A 12,158-nucleotide genomic window follows, 5' to 3' on the forward strand; every position below is an offset into this window, starting at 1 on the left:
GTACAGTTTTTCCACAATCCTTTTTTGAAGAGACTGTCTTTTTGCCCTTGGGTATTCTTTCCTGCTTTGTTAAAAATTAATTGACCATATAATTGTGGGTTTATTTCTGCATTTTCTGTTCTATTGATTGATCTATATGTCTATTTTTGTTTCAGTACCATACTGTTTTGGTTACTACAGCTTTATAATATAACTTGAAGTCTGGAATGTGATGCCTCCAGCTTTGCTTTTCTTTTTCAAGATTGCTTTGGCTATTTGGAGTCTTTTGTCATTACATACAAATTTTAGGATTATTTGTTCTAGTTCTGTGAAAAAAATGTTATTGGTATTTTGATAGGGATCGCCCTGAATGTGTAGATTGCTTTGGGTAGTATAGATATTTTAGCAATATTTGTTCTTCTAATCCATGAACATGGAATGTCTTTCCATTGCTTTGTGTCATATTTCTCCAAAGACGATATCCAGATGGCCAACAGACACATGAAAAGATGTTCATCATTACTTATAATCAGGGAAATGCAAGTCAAAACTACAATAAGATATCACCTCACACCTATCAGAATGGCTAAAATCAACAACACAGAGAAAGCAGGTGTTGATGAGGACGTGGAGAAAGGGGAACCCTCTGGCTCCATTGGTGGGAATGCAAACTAGTGTAGCTACTCTGAAAAACGGTCTGGACGTTCCTCAAAACATTAAAAATAGAATTACCTTACAATCCAGCAATCACACTACTGGGCATTTACCCAAAGAATACAAGAACACTAATTCAAAGGAATACATGCACCCTTTATTGCACATTATTTATAATAGCCAAGATATGGAAGCATCCCAAGTATCCATCCATAGAAAAATGGATAAAGAAGATGTGGTATGTGTGTATATATACAAATATATATGTATATATGTGTATAATACCAATATATGTGTATATATACATATGTAGATATACACACACACCATGGAATATTACTCAGCCATAAAAAAAGAATGAAATCTTGCCATTTGCAATGATATGAATGGAACTAGAGAGTATAATGCTAAGCGAAATAACTCAGTCAGAGAAAGACAAATACCATATGATTCCACTCATACATGAAATTTAAGAAACAAAACAAACAAGCAAAGGGAAAAAATAAGAGACCGAGAGAAAGAGAGACAAATCAAGAAACAAACTCTTAACTATAGAGAACAAACTGATGGTTACCAGAGGGAAGGGGGTAGGGAGATGGGTTAAATAGGTGATGGGATTAAGGAGTGCACTTGTCATGATGAGCACAGGGTAGTATATGGAACTGTTGAATTATTATATTGTACAGCTGAAACTAATATAACACTGTATGTTAAATAACTGGAATTAAAATAAAAACTTAAAAAAAGGCCAAAGATGTGTTCTACTATCCTGCACATAAATAGACTAAGATTTCAAGCAGAGACACACTTAATAGCTTTATCTGATTTTTACAAGGACAGAGTATACATATGACATTTACAGTGGTCACTTTGATTAGGCTAGGAGTTATATTTCCCTGTATTCTTCCAAATTAGCATGGTCAAAAGGACTTGTGGGTACTTGACATCCAGAAATAAAGCTGCATCCATTATTCTCTGAAGACCTTTTCCCGATCATATATGGTGACAGACATTCACCTAGGTGCTTGCTCTTTATCCATTTAGGCCTCCAGACTCCTGGCCAGGACCAACAGTGACCTCAGGCTCTTCCCACACTTGGCTGTGGACTCATTGATTCAATAGCTACTTAGAAACAATGGCTTCTCATAGGCTTCTCCACAAGCCCACCTTTCATGGTTCTAATCTATAGCTGGTAGCACATAGTTTCTCTGATTGATGGGTTGGTGACTCAATCTCTGATCCAACCCCTCTTCTGGACCAGTATTTTCCAACAATTGTCTAAGGTCTACTTCCTATAATCCCTCTCTTATTCCAAAACATTCAAACTGACACTTCTCTACTGACTGAACTTGGGTTGATTCACCGACAAGAAGTGAATGATGATTATTAGTAAAATGGGAAGCAAGATGGCAATTATTTATTCCCAGGTATAGAATTCTCAGCTAAAATATTTATAATCTCTTTTTAAGAAGTGTTGTCCCTATCTTGAAGAGATATCTGTACCCCTATGTTCATTGCAGCATTGTTCCCAATAGCCAAGACATGAAAACAACCCGTGCCTATCAATGGATGAATGGATAAAGAAGATAGAAGGTGTATGTGTACGTTGGTATGTGTGTACATGAGTGTGTATAATGGAATATTATTCAGCATTAAAAAAGAAGGAAATCCTGCCACTTGTGACAACATGGATGGACCTTGAGGGTATTATGCTAAGTGAAATGGGCCAGACAGGGAAAGACAAATATTATATGATCTCACTTATATAGGTTTTCCCGGCCATCTGAATGTATTCTTATGAAAATATTCATAAGCTGAAACAGCATAAAGTGAAGACGTGACTATCATTAATTCATATGGAAAAATTTTTGAGTGTCCCCAGACCCAAAAAATTACCTCTCTTAGGCTTTCCTGATACCACGGGGTAAGTCCTAATAACAGATGCACAAAATAAACTGAGATATAGCATAGATGTTCACAGACACAGTTCAAAGCTATGGTGGGTTGACGCTGAGAGGCTGAGTGTGGTTGCCAGAAAGGAGCCTGGCGGGGCCCCTCTCGCTGCTTAGCTGTGCACTGCCTCTATCTGGGCTCCCTGCAAATATAAACGCTGGACCCAATTTTTGCTTTTCACCTTTTTTTTTTTTGTAAAGGCAAAAATCATCTTCAAATTTCTCACAGTTAGCAAAAACAGGTACTAATGTGGGTCTTACGTAAAAGTGAAGTGATATAACGTGAATTTTCAGAAAGCAGGGGATACCCCATCCCTTCCACCCCCCACCACTCCAGCAACCCTCAGTTTGTTTCCTGAGATTAAGAATTCCTCATATCAGTGAGATCATGTGATACATGTCTTTCTCTGATTGACTTATTTTGGTGGCTGGGTGATAGACATTGGGGAGGGTATGTGCTATGGTGAGTGCTGTGAATTGTGTAAGACTGTTGAATTACAGACCTGTACCTCTGAAACAAATAATACATTATATGTTAAAAAAAAGAAGAAGATAGTAGGAAGGGGAAAATGAAGGGGAGGAAATCAGAGTGGGAGACGAACCATGAGAGACTATGGACTCTGAGAAACAAACTGAAGGTTCTAGAGGGGAGGATGGGTTAGCGTGGTGATGGGTATTAAAGAGGGCACGTTCTGCATGCAGCACTGGGTGTTATACGCAAACAATGAATCATGGATCACTACATCAAAAACTAATGATGTAATGTGTGGTGACTAACATAACATAATAAAAAAAAAAAAGCAGGGGATACTTGTATTTAGAATCTAAAAAAGCTGAACTCATCCAGAGTTGAATGGTAATTGCCAGGGATGGGGGGTTGGGGGAAATGGAAAGAAGTTGGTCAAAGGACGTGAACTTTCACTTATAAGGTGCTTACATTTGGGGGATCTAATGGACAGGATATCAACTATATTATATGCTCGAAAGCTGCTGAGAGAGTAGATCTTAAATATTGTCACCACACACGCAGAGAAAAAACTATGAAAAAAGTGTCGGTCTATTGGTAAAATTAATATGCCACACATGACCTAGTATTTCAGTGCCTCAGATGTCTTTCTAAATGGTTACCTTGACTTCTGTTCACTTTAAGAAGCAATTGCCTGAAATTGACAAGGCAGGGAATGACAGAACAAGTCTACCCCAAATCCCCGGACAGGTTTGATTTTAAATATAATACAAAAGATAAAGATTACTGATAAATCTTTGACTCTACTCCTTTAAATCATTACTGCAAAACATAAAAAAATTGCTCAACTGAAGTGAAGTGAACCGCAAGTTGTTTATGTGACTGTCTGAGAATAACATGTCAAAGAATTTTATGATTCCTAGTAAACTGATGGGGAAAACAATTTATTAGTTATAGTTTTGAAAGGATTAAAAAACTCTTGGAGGCTATGTTTGAAATATATATTCTGCCTCACTGAACTGAATAATTTATATCAATAATTTATGATCATACTATTTTTTATTTAATGTGCATATTAGCTTTTACGAGCATGTTGGGAATTATTGCAAACTGAATTTCATGTAAAATATACCTGTATTTCACAGTACTTTGCTTTATGCATTTTAAGTACACTAATAAACGTGTAGCTGATCCATTTTTTTCATTTATTTCTTAAATACACTTTTCATTTTTGAACAGTTTTAGATTCATATAAAAGTTGAGAATACAGAGATTTCTTATATAGCCCAGCCCAGTTTTTCCCTATTATTAACATCTTATATGATACGCTTTTTATAATTAATATTGGCATATTATTATCTAAAGTGTGTAAGTTATTTAAATTTCCTTACTTTTAACCTGATGTCCTTTTTCTGTTCTTGGGTCCCATCCAGAATAACACATTACATTTAGTCATGATGTCTCCTTATAAGGGCTCCTCTTGGCTTTGGCAGTCCCTCAGACTTTCCGTAATTTTGATGACCTTGACATTCCTTGGGGGAATACTGGTTAGGTATTTTGTAAACTGTCCCTTGATTGGGATTTGTCTGGTATTTTTCTTTTTTTTCTTTTATTTAAAAAAAAAGATTTTATTTATTTATTTGTCAGAGAGAGAGAGAGAGCACAAGCAGGGGGAGCAGCAAGCAGAGGGAGAAGCAGGCTCCCTGTTGAGCAAGGAGCCCGATGCGGGACTCGATCCCAGGACCCTGAGATCATGACCTGAGCTGAAGGCAGACGCTTAACCGACTGAGCCACCCAGGTATCCCTGTCTGGTATTTTTCTTATGACTAGATTGTACTTATAGGTTTTTGTGAGGAAGACTACAGAGGATAAGTGTCCTCTTTGTCATGTCATATTGAGGGTAAATATTATCAGTGGGCCTCATCACTGCTGATGTTAACCCTGGTCACCTGGCTGAGAGTGTTTGTCAGGTTTCTCCACTGTAAAGTTACTCTTTTTTTCTCTTTTCATACTCTTACTCTTTGAAAGGAAATCATTAGTAGTTTGCTAAGGCGGCTGTAACCACGTGACACTAGCTGGTTGGCATAAACTTCAGAATTTATTGTCCCAAAATTCTGGAGGCAAGAAAGTCTAAGAGTTAAGGTGTTGGCAGGGTGTTTCACTTTGAGGATGATGAGGGAGAATTTGTTCCATGCCTTTTTTCTAGCTTCTGGTGGTTTGCCGGCATCTTTGGAGTTCTTCATACACATATTGCCCAGATCTCTGCCTTCATGTTCACTTGGCGTTCTCACTGTGCACAAGGTATCTGTGTCCAAATTTCCCAATTTTGTAAGAACACTAGTCATACTGGATTAGAAGCCCACCCTACTCCACTAGGGCTTCATCTTAATTACATCTGCAATGACCCTACTCCCAAAGTCAAATTCTGAGGTACTGGGAGCTAGGACTTTACCATAGGAAGTTTTGGGAGACACAATTCAACCCATAACAGTTGCTATGTGCAATACATACTTAAAGGATGGAATTATAGTCTTTTTATTTAAATTAGTATGGACTCATTGGTAACTACTTTGTACTTATGGTTATCATTTAATATTACAGTTTGGCCTTTTGGAACCCTTTCATTTGGTTCCTATGTCCCTTTAATATACCCCTATCAATAGTGTTTATTTGTATTTAAAAATAATTAGCATTTCCTTACTTTCTGACACCACAAAATGCTCCAGACTCACCTTGTTATTATCATCCATTCTCCAAGAACTCCAGGAGCTCTGGGTCCTTTCATTGAGAATGCTTTTAGCAACCAAGATAGGGCACTAGTTGCGCTCATTGCTAGTGAGTGGCTTCTAGGTTCTTTCAGTTGAGGAAGAAAAGAGCTACATGTGTAAATACTTTCCTACACACACACACACACACACACACACACACACCTATATATATTTCCATTATGTAACCATTTGAATCTATATTCAGCTAAATGAGTTCATTCTAATGTCTCCATTACTACATGGATCATGCTTGCCCTTTCCCCTTGCTTATCTGTAATCTTGGCACCTACCACCCACCATCCATTCACTTAATTGTCCAATCTTAGTATACATTTATAGCAGGCTTTCATTTACTTTTAATCCACAGAATTATTGCAGTATAAATATTTATAAACCAATCATAAATATTTAAATATGCAAAAATCCCACACAGTAATAGCTTACATTTCCTAGGAGTAGCTGCAGAACTAATTGATGAAATGTAATTTCTTCTCTGGATCATTGTTAATGAGGACAGTTCCATTATTGAAGTGCAACTAGCTTTCTGTTTAATGTAATATGTTAAGATATGCATTAGACCAATTAGAATAAATGATACAAACATCAACTTCATGTTTTCATCAGAGTAGTAAGTAATAAAGTTTATGTAATCTCCTTCCCTATATATATGTTATTTGTATTCATAAGTTACATATACATGTGTACACATACTCTACATATCCTTACATACATGTAATAAAAACTTCAATAAATATTTCACAAGTAGTAAAATGATTATTGAGTTTCAAAAACAGAGATATAAAAGTAAAAGCTGAAAGGTATTTTCAGTATATTAAATGTCTTTGATTATAAGAGGGGAAGAAAGCTCCTGATGCCAGAGGTTTATATTGGGAGAATTCCAAATATCTCAAATATATCAAAATGTAAATTTTTTCTTTGTTCATCATATACAACACTGAATTTTGCCTGGCCTTTGTATACTGTATGTAGTATAATATTAATCAATAGTGTGTTTCTTTCCTTTCCTTTTTTGTGTTATAAATCTAGTATTTTTTTCTAAGAATTTTTATTTATTTATTTGAGAGAGAGAGCAGGAGAGAGAAAGAGGGGGAGGGGTAGCAGGAGAGGGAGAAGCAGGCTCCCTGCTGAGCAAGGAGCCCAAAGCGGGACTTAATCACAGGATCCTGGGATAGTGACCTGAGCCGAAGGAAGACACTTAACTGACTGAGCTACCCAGGTGCCCATAAATCTAGTTTTAATTGCAGATGACTGCTTGCTTCAAGGACAAACAAAACATTGAGTAAGTTTGTGGGAAAAAATAAATAAAAACAAACGGAGTTAGGGGCGTCTGGGTGGCTCAGTCAGTTAAGCATCCCACTCTTGACTTCAGCTCAGGTTATGATCTCAGGGTCGTGAGACTGAGCCCTGCATCAGGCTCTACTCTGTGTGTGGAGTCTGCTTAAGATTCTCCTTCTCCCTCTGCCCCTCCCCCCACCTCTCTCTCTCTCTCTCTCTCTCTCTCTCTCCCCCTCTCTCTCTCAAAACAAGCAAACAAACAAAAAACAGGAAAAAACAACTGGAGTTAATACACAAAACGCATGGCATATTTCTCTGCACTAGTTTTCTATAAATTTGTATCTAAATTTTCCATCAGTCACTATGTATCAGGCATCTCTTTTTGCTCTGCTTCAGAGTCTCTATCCTCACTTGTTACTTGTCCCCCCTGCCACTGTAGTTACCAGCTCTGCATAGACCTGGACTGACTGCACACAGATGCAACATGACAGCCCTGGGCCCTGGACCCAAGCCACACACTCTCACCTCCCATCATGTGGGCTTCTCTGTTGACATTGTTTTGGGACATGAACTCTGCAATCTCATCACTGTCCTCAATAAAGAAGCATGGCAATCTGTTCCCTTTCAAAATTTAATCCCTGCTGCCATTTTTTCCTTCTACTGTTCTTTTCTTCACAAATTTATGCATCTGTACGTTTACTGTGTTATGGACACAGCATCAGAAATCAAAGGAGAGCCTACCACACGTGAGCCTTTAAGTGTCTCATGGAGAGACTATGGTAATTCATTACAACATTAATACAGCTGGTAACAGCAATTTTTTTTTACCTTTTTTATTTGTCTTAGGAGTTGAATATGAAGTTATGGAGAGCTACATATGTCAGGGAAAAGGGTAATTACCCTTGGCTGATCAAGAAACAAGGGATTTAAATTTCAGTTTAGGCTCCCTGAGATCTCTCAGAAAAAAATGCTTGCAGATTGCATTTTACCTGCAAACCCAAGCCTAGTGTTACCTGGGCAGGTGTCCTTGAGACCACTGCCTTTCTGGAGGCATTCACTTCTGATCCTATCACAGGGAATTCATTTACTTAGCCTCCTTTGTCACTAACTGACTGCTTTTAAAGTAAAACTTATGTCCTGCTCATCCTTTCTTCAATACCCTGAGACAGCAAGGGGTGCTTAATGCAAACTGGAGAACAAAATAAGAAAAAAAGAGGAGAACATTAAGACTTCCTCCCAAACCATCCAAAGTAAAATTCAGGCTGTAAAACAATGATGCTTTCCCTCCAGTAGGGACTTGATAACCTTTTATTCATGGGAAATTCAATTAAAATGTGCATCTCTCCTGTTTCCTGAAAAATTTAATTTGTATCTTAACTTGCTACTGCTGTGCCCAAGATTTTCAAATCAAATATTAAAAATGAACTTGTCAGCTCCAGTAGCTTTATGCTGTGAGCTAAACACTTCATAAATTCTCTTTCATTTTGTAGTCTATTAAGATACACTTATAAGTGAATGTGTAGTGTCTTCAATTGTTAATAGGTAAATTTTTACAATGAGTTTTAAATTAGATTCTCTCTCCTTACTCACTAATCCACCTCATTTCCTGTGTGTATTTTTGTCTTCATGCCCGATTCATGATCTCAGAATTCAACACAAGCCGTTATGTTGTTTGAATCATTTCAGATGTCCTAAAATCTCATCAACTTGCTTTTTCTTGTCCATGTTTCTAAACTATTTTAGATCTACTTAACCAACAAGGCAAAAAAAAAAAAAAAAAAAATCAAAATTTGTTAGACATGTTTGCCTTTGAATGGAGAAATTATGACCTTATTAGTCCTTGATAAAATATTCAAGATTATAATTTAAGATGGCTTTTCTTTTTCTTTTTTCATGTATATACCAATTGACTGTAATATTTGTTATATCCTCTGTGTAAGTCAGAATTACCTTTACTTGCTAGTGGGAGGGATGCCTAGATCCTGAGGCTCCTTCAGATTCTGTATCTTTTGTTATCTCTTCTGTTCTGGTGGTTTGCAAACTGGCTAAGAGAAGCCCTGCATTCATCTTTCAAACTTACTAACCTCAGTGGGAGGATAATCTCTCCAAAGAGTCCTTCAAGAAAAGTCCACAAAAGGCATATTTGTTTGGTTTGGATCACATAATCTTTAGAACTAACTACTGTGGTCAAAGCTCCACAGAGACAGACCTGGGTCACAGAATATTTGCTATGGCTCCACAGAACCCCACAAAATAGTTTTTCACAGAAAAAAGGGGGAGAGGTTGTCACCAGAAAAAGGAGGGAGAAGAAATACTTAAAAAATAATAATAATGGCAGTTATCAAACTCTGTTACTATTCTCTGTTTCAGTCTCTTCTCACACTTGATTTTAGATTGCCTTCTGGATTATAGAATTTACCATGTTGCATTGCAATTGTTTTTATATTCTGGCCCTAATCAAACCCAGAGCATCCTAAAGATAAGATGCCAATATTATTACTTTACAAAGTATATATTGTCATTATTTCATTTTCAGAGTCTAATCCAGCATTTGGTACTTAGCAGCTCTTCAATAGAGTATGATTAATTATACTAAATAATTACATGTTTTGGCATTCTTTTATATTCTTATTCAGCCCTTATATGTCCTTTTTTCTTGTATTTCCTTTAATTTTCCTTTTTTTTTTTTAAAGATTTTATTTATTTGAGATAGAGAGAGAGAGAGCACAGGAGTGGGGGTGGGGGGGCAGAGGCAGAGGGAAAAGCAGACTCCCCACGGAGCAGGGAGCCCCATGCGGGACTCGATTGCAGGACCCTGGGATCACGACCTGAGCTGAAGGCAGACGCTTAATGACTGAGCCACTCAGGCACCTCTCCTTTAATTTTTCATTTCATCTGCTTCTCAAATCACTTTCCTAGGAAGCCAAGTGAAAAAAATATGTAAGTTTAATAATATATTTTATTTACAACAAACATTTTCATGTTTGAGAGAGGGTGACCTCTTGGGCCAATAAAAAGAAGCAAAAATATAACAAATGTAATTGTTTTGTTCATGAAGCTAACTCAAATATACCTAAAATCTCTGATCTCTCATATCCTCAAATTCATGAGAATACTTTGGTTTCTTGTTGGCTTTTACCCCTAATCTCCAGTGCCTCTGAGATTACTAATTGCCATTCTTACTTAAAATGGAACTAATTTTGATTGTGTAGTGTTATGATGCACCTTTGTCCTGGAATTTTAGCGTATTTTCTATTTTATTGGCTGTTTATGATTCACACGTATTGTTATTTAACTCATTACAGGTCCGAAGCTGGTCTCACTCTTATTATACCCAATGAGATTTGCTATGTTTTGGCAAGCAACATGCCAAATCTTGCCACAAAGTTTTATGGCTCTAGCTTGGTCCTGGGGCTGTTGTAAGTTCGAGGTTACTCTGGATCAGGTACTAGATTAGCAGATATTTCCAGAATACAAGAAAGAAAGAAAAATTAGTATAGCTTCTCATGCAGTCACTTTTCTATGCCAGTTCATCTTTGTGATTAGACAGTTCTTTATTCCTGTATCATGCCATGTTTAAGTGTTTTTTTGTTTGTTTGTTTGTTTTTTCCAGTTACTTTTCTCTAGAATGTCTTCCTGGGTTTTTTTCCCAAGTGGCTTCTATTCATCCTTACATTCTCCCTCTTTACAAAAGTTTTTCCTAAACTCTAAAATAACAATAATAATAATAATAATAATAATTGTTACCTTACTGTGTACTGTAACATCACCTTGTATTTACCATTTTATCACTATTCATAATTGGACATTTAAAAATTAATTTTTCGTTCCCTATTGTAGTGTAAATTTAATGGAACATAAGACCACCTTGTCTTGTTCACTACTGAATACCCAACCCATAATATGGCACACAGTAGACTTCCTACCCACCAGGATTTTATTAACTTTGTTTTATTTTATTGTGGTAAGAACACTTAACAAGAGATTTACTCTTTTAGTAAATTTTAAGTGGACAATACGTGATTGTTGACTATTGGTACTACTAATGTTAATAGGAGATCTCTGAGCCCATTCTTGCTTGTCTGAAACTTTATGCCTATTGATTAGTAATACCCTATTTCTCCCTCCTTCCAACCTCTGGCAACAAATATTTCACTTTTTGATTCTATGAATTTGACTACTTTAAATACTTCATATATGTGGAATCATGCAGTATTAGTGTTTCTACGACTGGCTTATTTCACTTAGCATAATGTCCTCAAGGGTCATCCATATTGTTACAGAATGTCCTCAAGGTATGCCCATGCTCACATACTGCAGACTTGTCTTCTTTTCAAGGCTGCATACATAGCATTCCATTGTGCGTATTTACCACATTTTCTTCCTCCATTAATCTACTGATGGACATTTCGGTTGTTTCTACATCTTGTCTATCGTGAACAGTGCTGCAATGAACACAGGAGTGCTAATATCTGTTGGAGATCCTGGTTTCAATTGCGTTGGATATATACCCAGAAGTGAGATTGCTGAATCAATCATATAGTAGTTCTGTTTTTAAGTTTTTGAAGAACCTCCATACCATTTTCCATAGCAGTTGTACCATTTTGCCTCCCCACAGTGTGAAAGGATTTTAAACTTCTCCACATCTTTGTTAACACTTGTCTTTTTCTCTCTCTCTCTTTTTTTGGTAGCAGCCTACCTTAGTGGTTTCTCATTGTGATTTTTGATTTGCAGTTCCCTAGTGATGAGTGACATTGAGCACCTTTGCATATTCCTGTTGACCATTTGCATGTCTTCTTTGGAGAAATATCTATTCAAGTTCTTAGGCTGTTTTTAAATTGATTATTAGGTTTTTTTATTATTGAGTTATAAGAGTTGCTTATAAATTTTGGAGATTAACCCCTTATCAGATGTATTGTGTGTGAATTTTTTCTCCCATGCCACAGGCTGCCTTTTCACCTTGTTGATTGTTTCCTCTGCTGTGCAGAAGCTTTTTACTTTGATGTAGCCCAACTTCTTTATTTTTGTTTTTGCTGCCTGTGA

The 12,158-nt window shown here is 36.7% G+C and overlaps 1 long non-coding RNA gene across 2 annotated transcripts in view; it reads left to right on the forward strand.

The window, feature by feature from the left end:
• Positions 1-4,712: 4,712 nt before the first annotated feature.
• Positions 4,713-12,158, forward strand: part of LOC118542020 (uncharacterized) — a 102,849-nt gene continuing 95,403 nt past the window's right edge. For both annotated transcript variants that reach the window (XR_013446306.1, XR_004920380.2), the window contains exon 1: positions 4,713-4,849. This is a non-coding gene — a long non-coding RNA (uncharacterized LOC118542020). The remainder of the gene's footprint in view (positions 4,850-12,158) is intronic.

Source organism: Halichoerus grypus, chromosome 3, assembly GCF_964656455.1.
Source record: "Halichoerus grypus chromosome 3, mHalGry1.hap1.1, whole genome shotgun sequence".
Lineage (NCBI taxonomy): Eukaryota > Metazoa > Chordata > Mammalia > Carnivora > Phocidae > Halichoerus > Halichoerus grypus.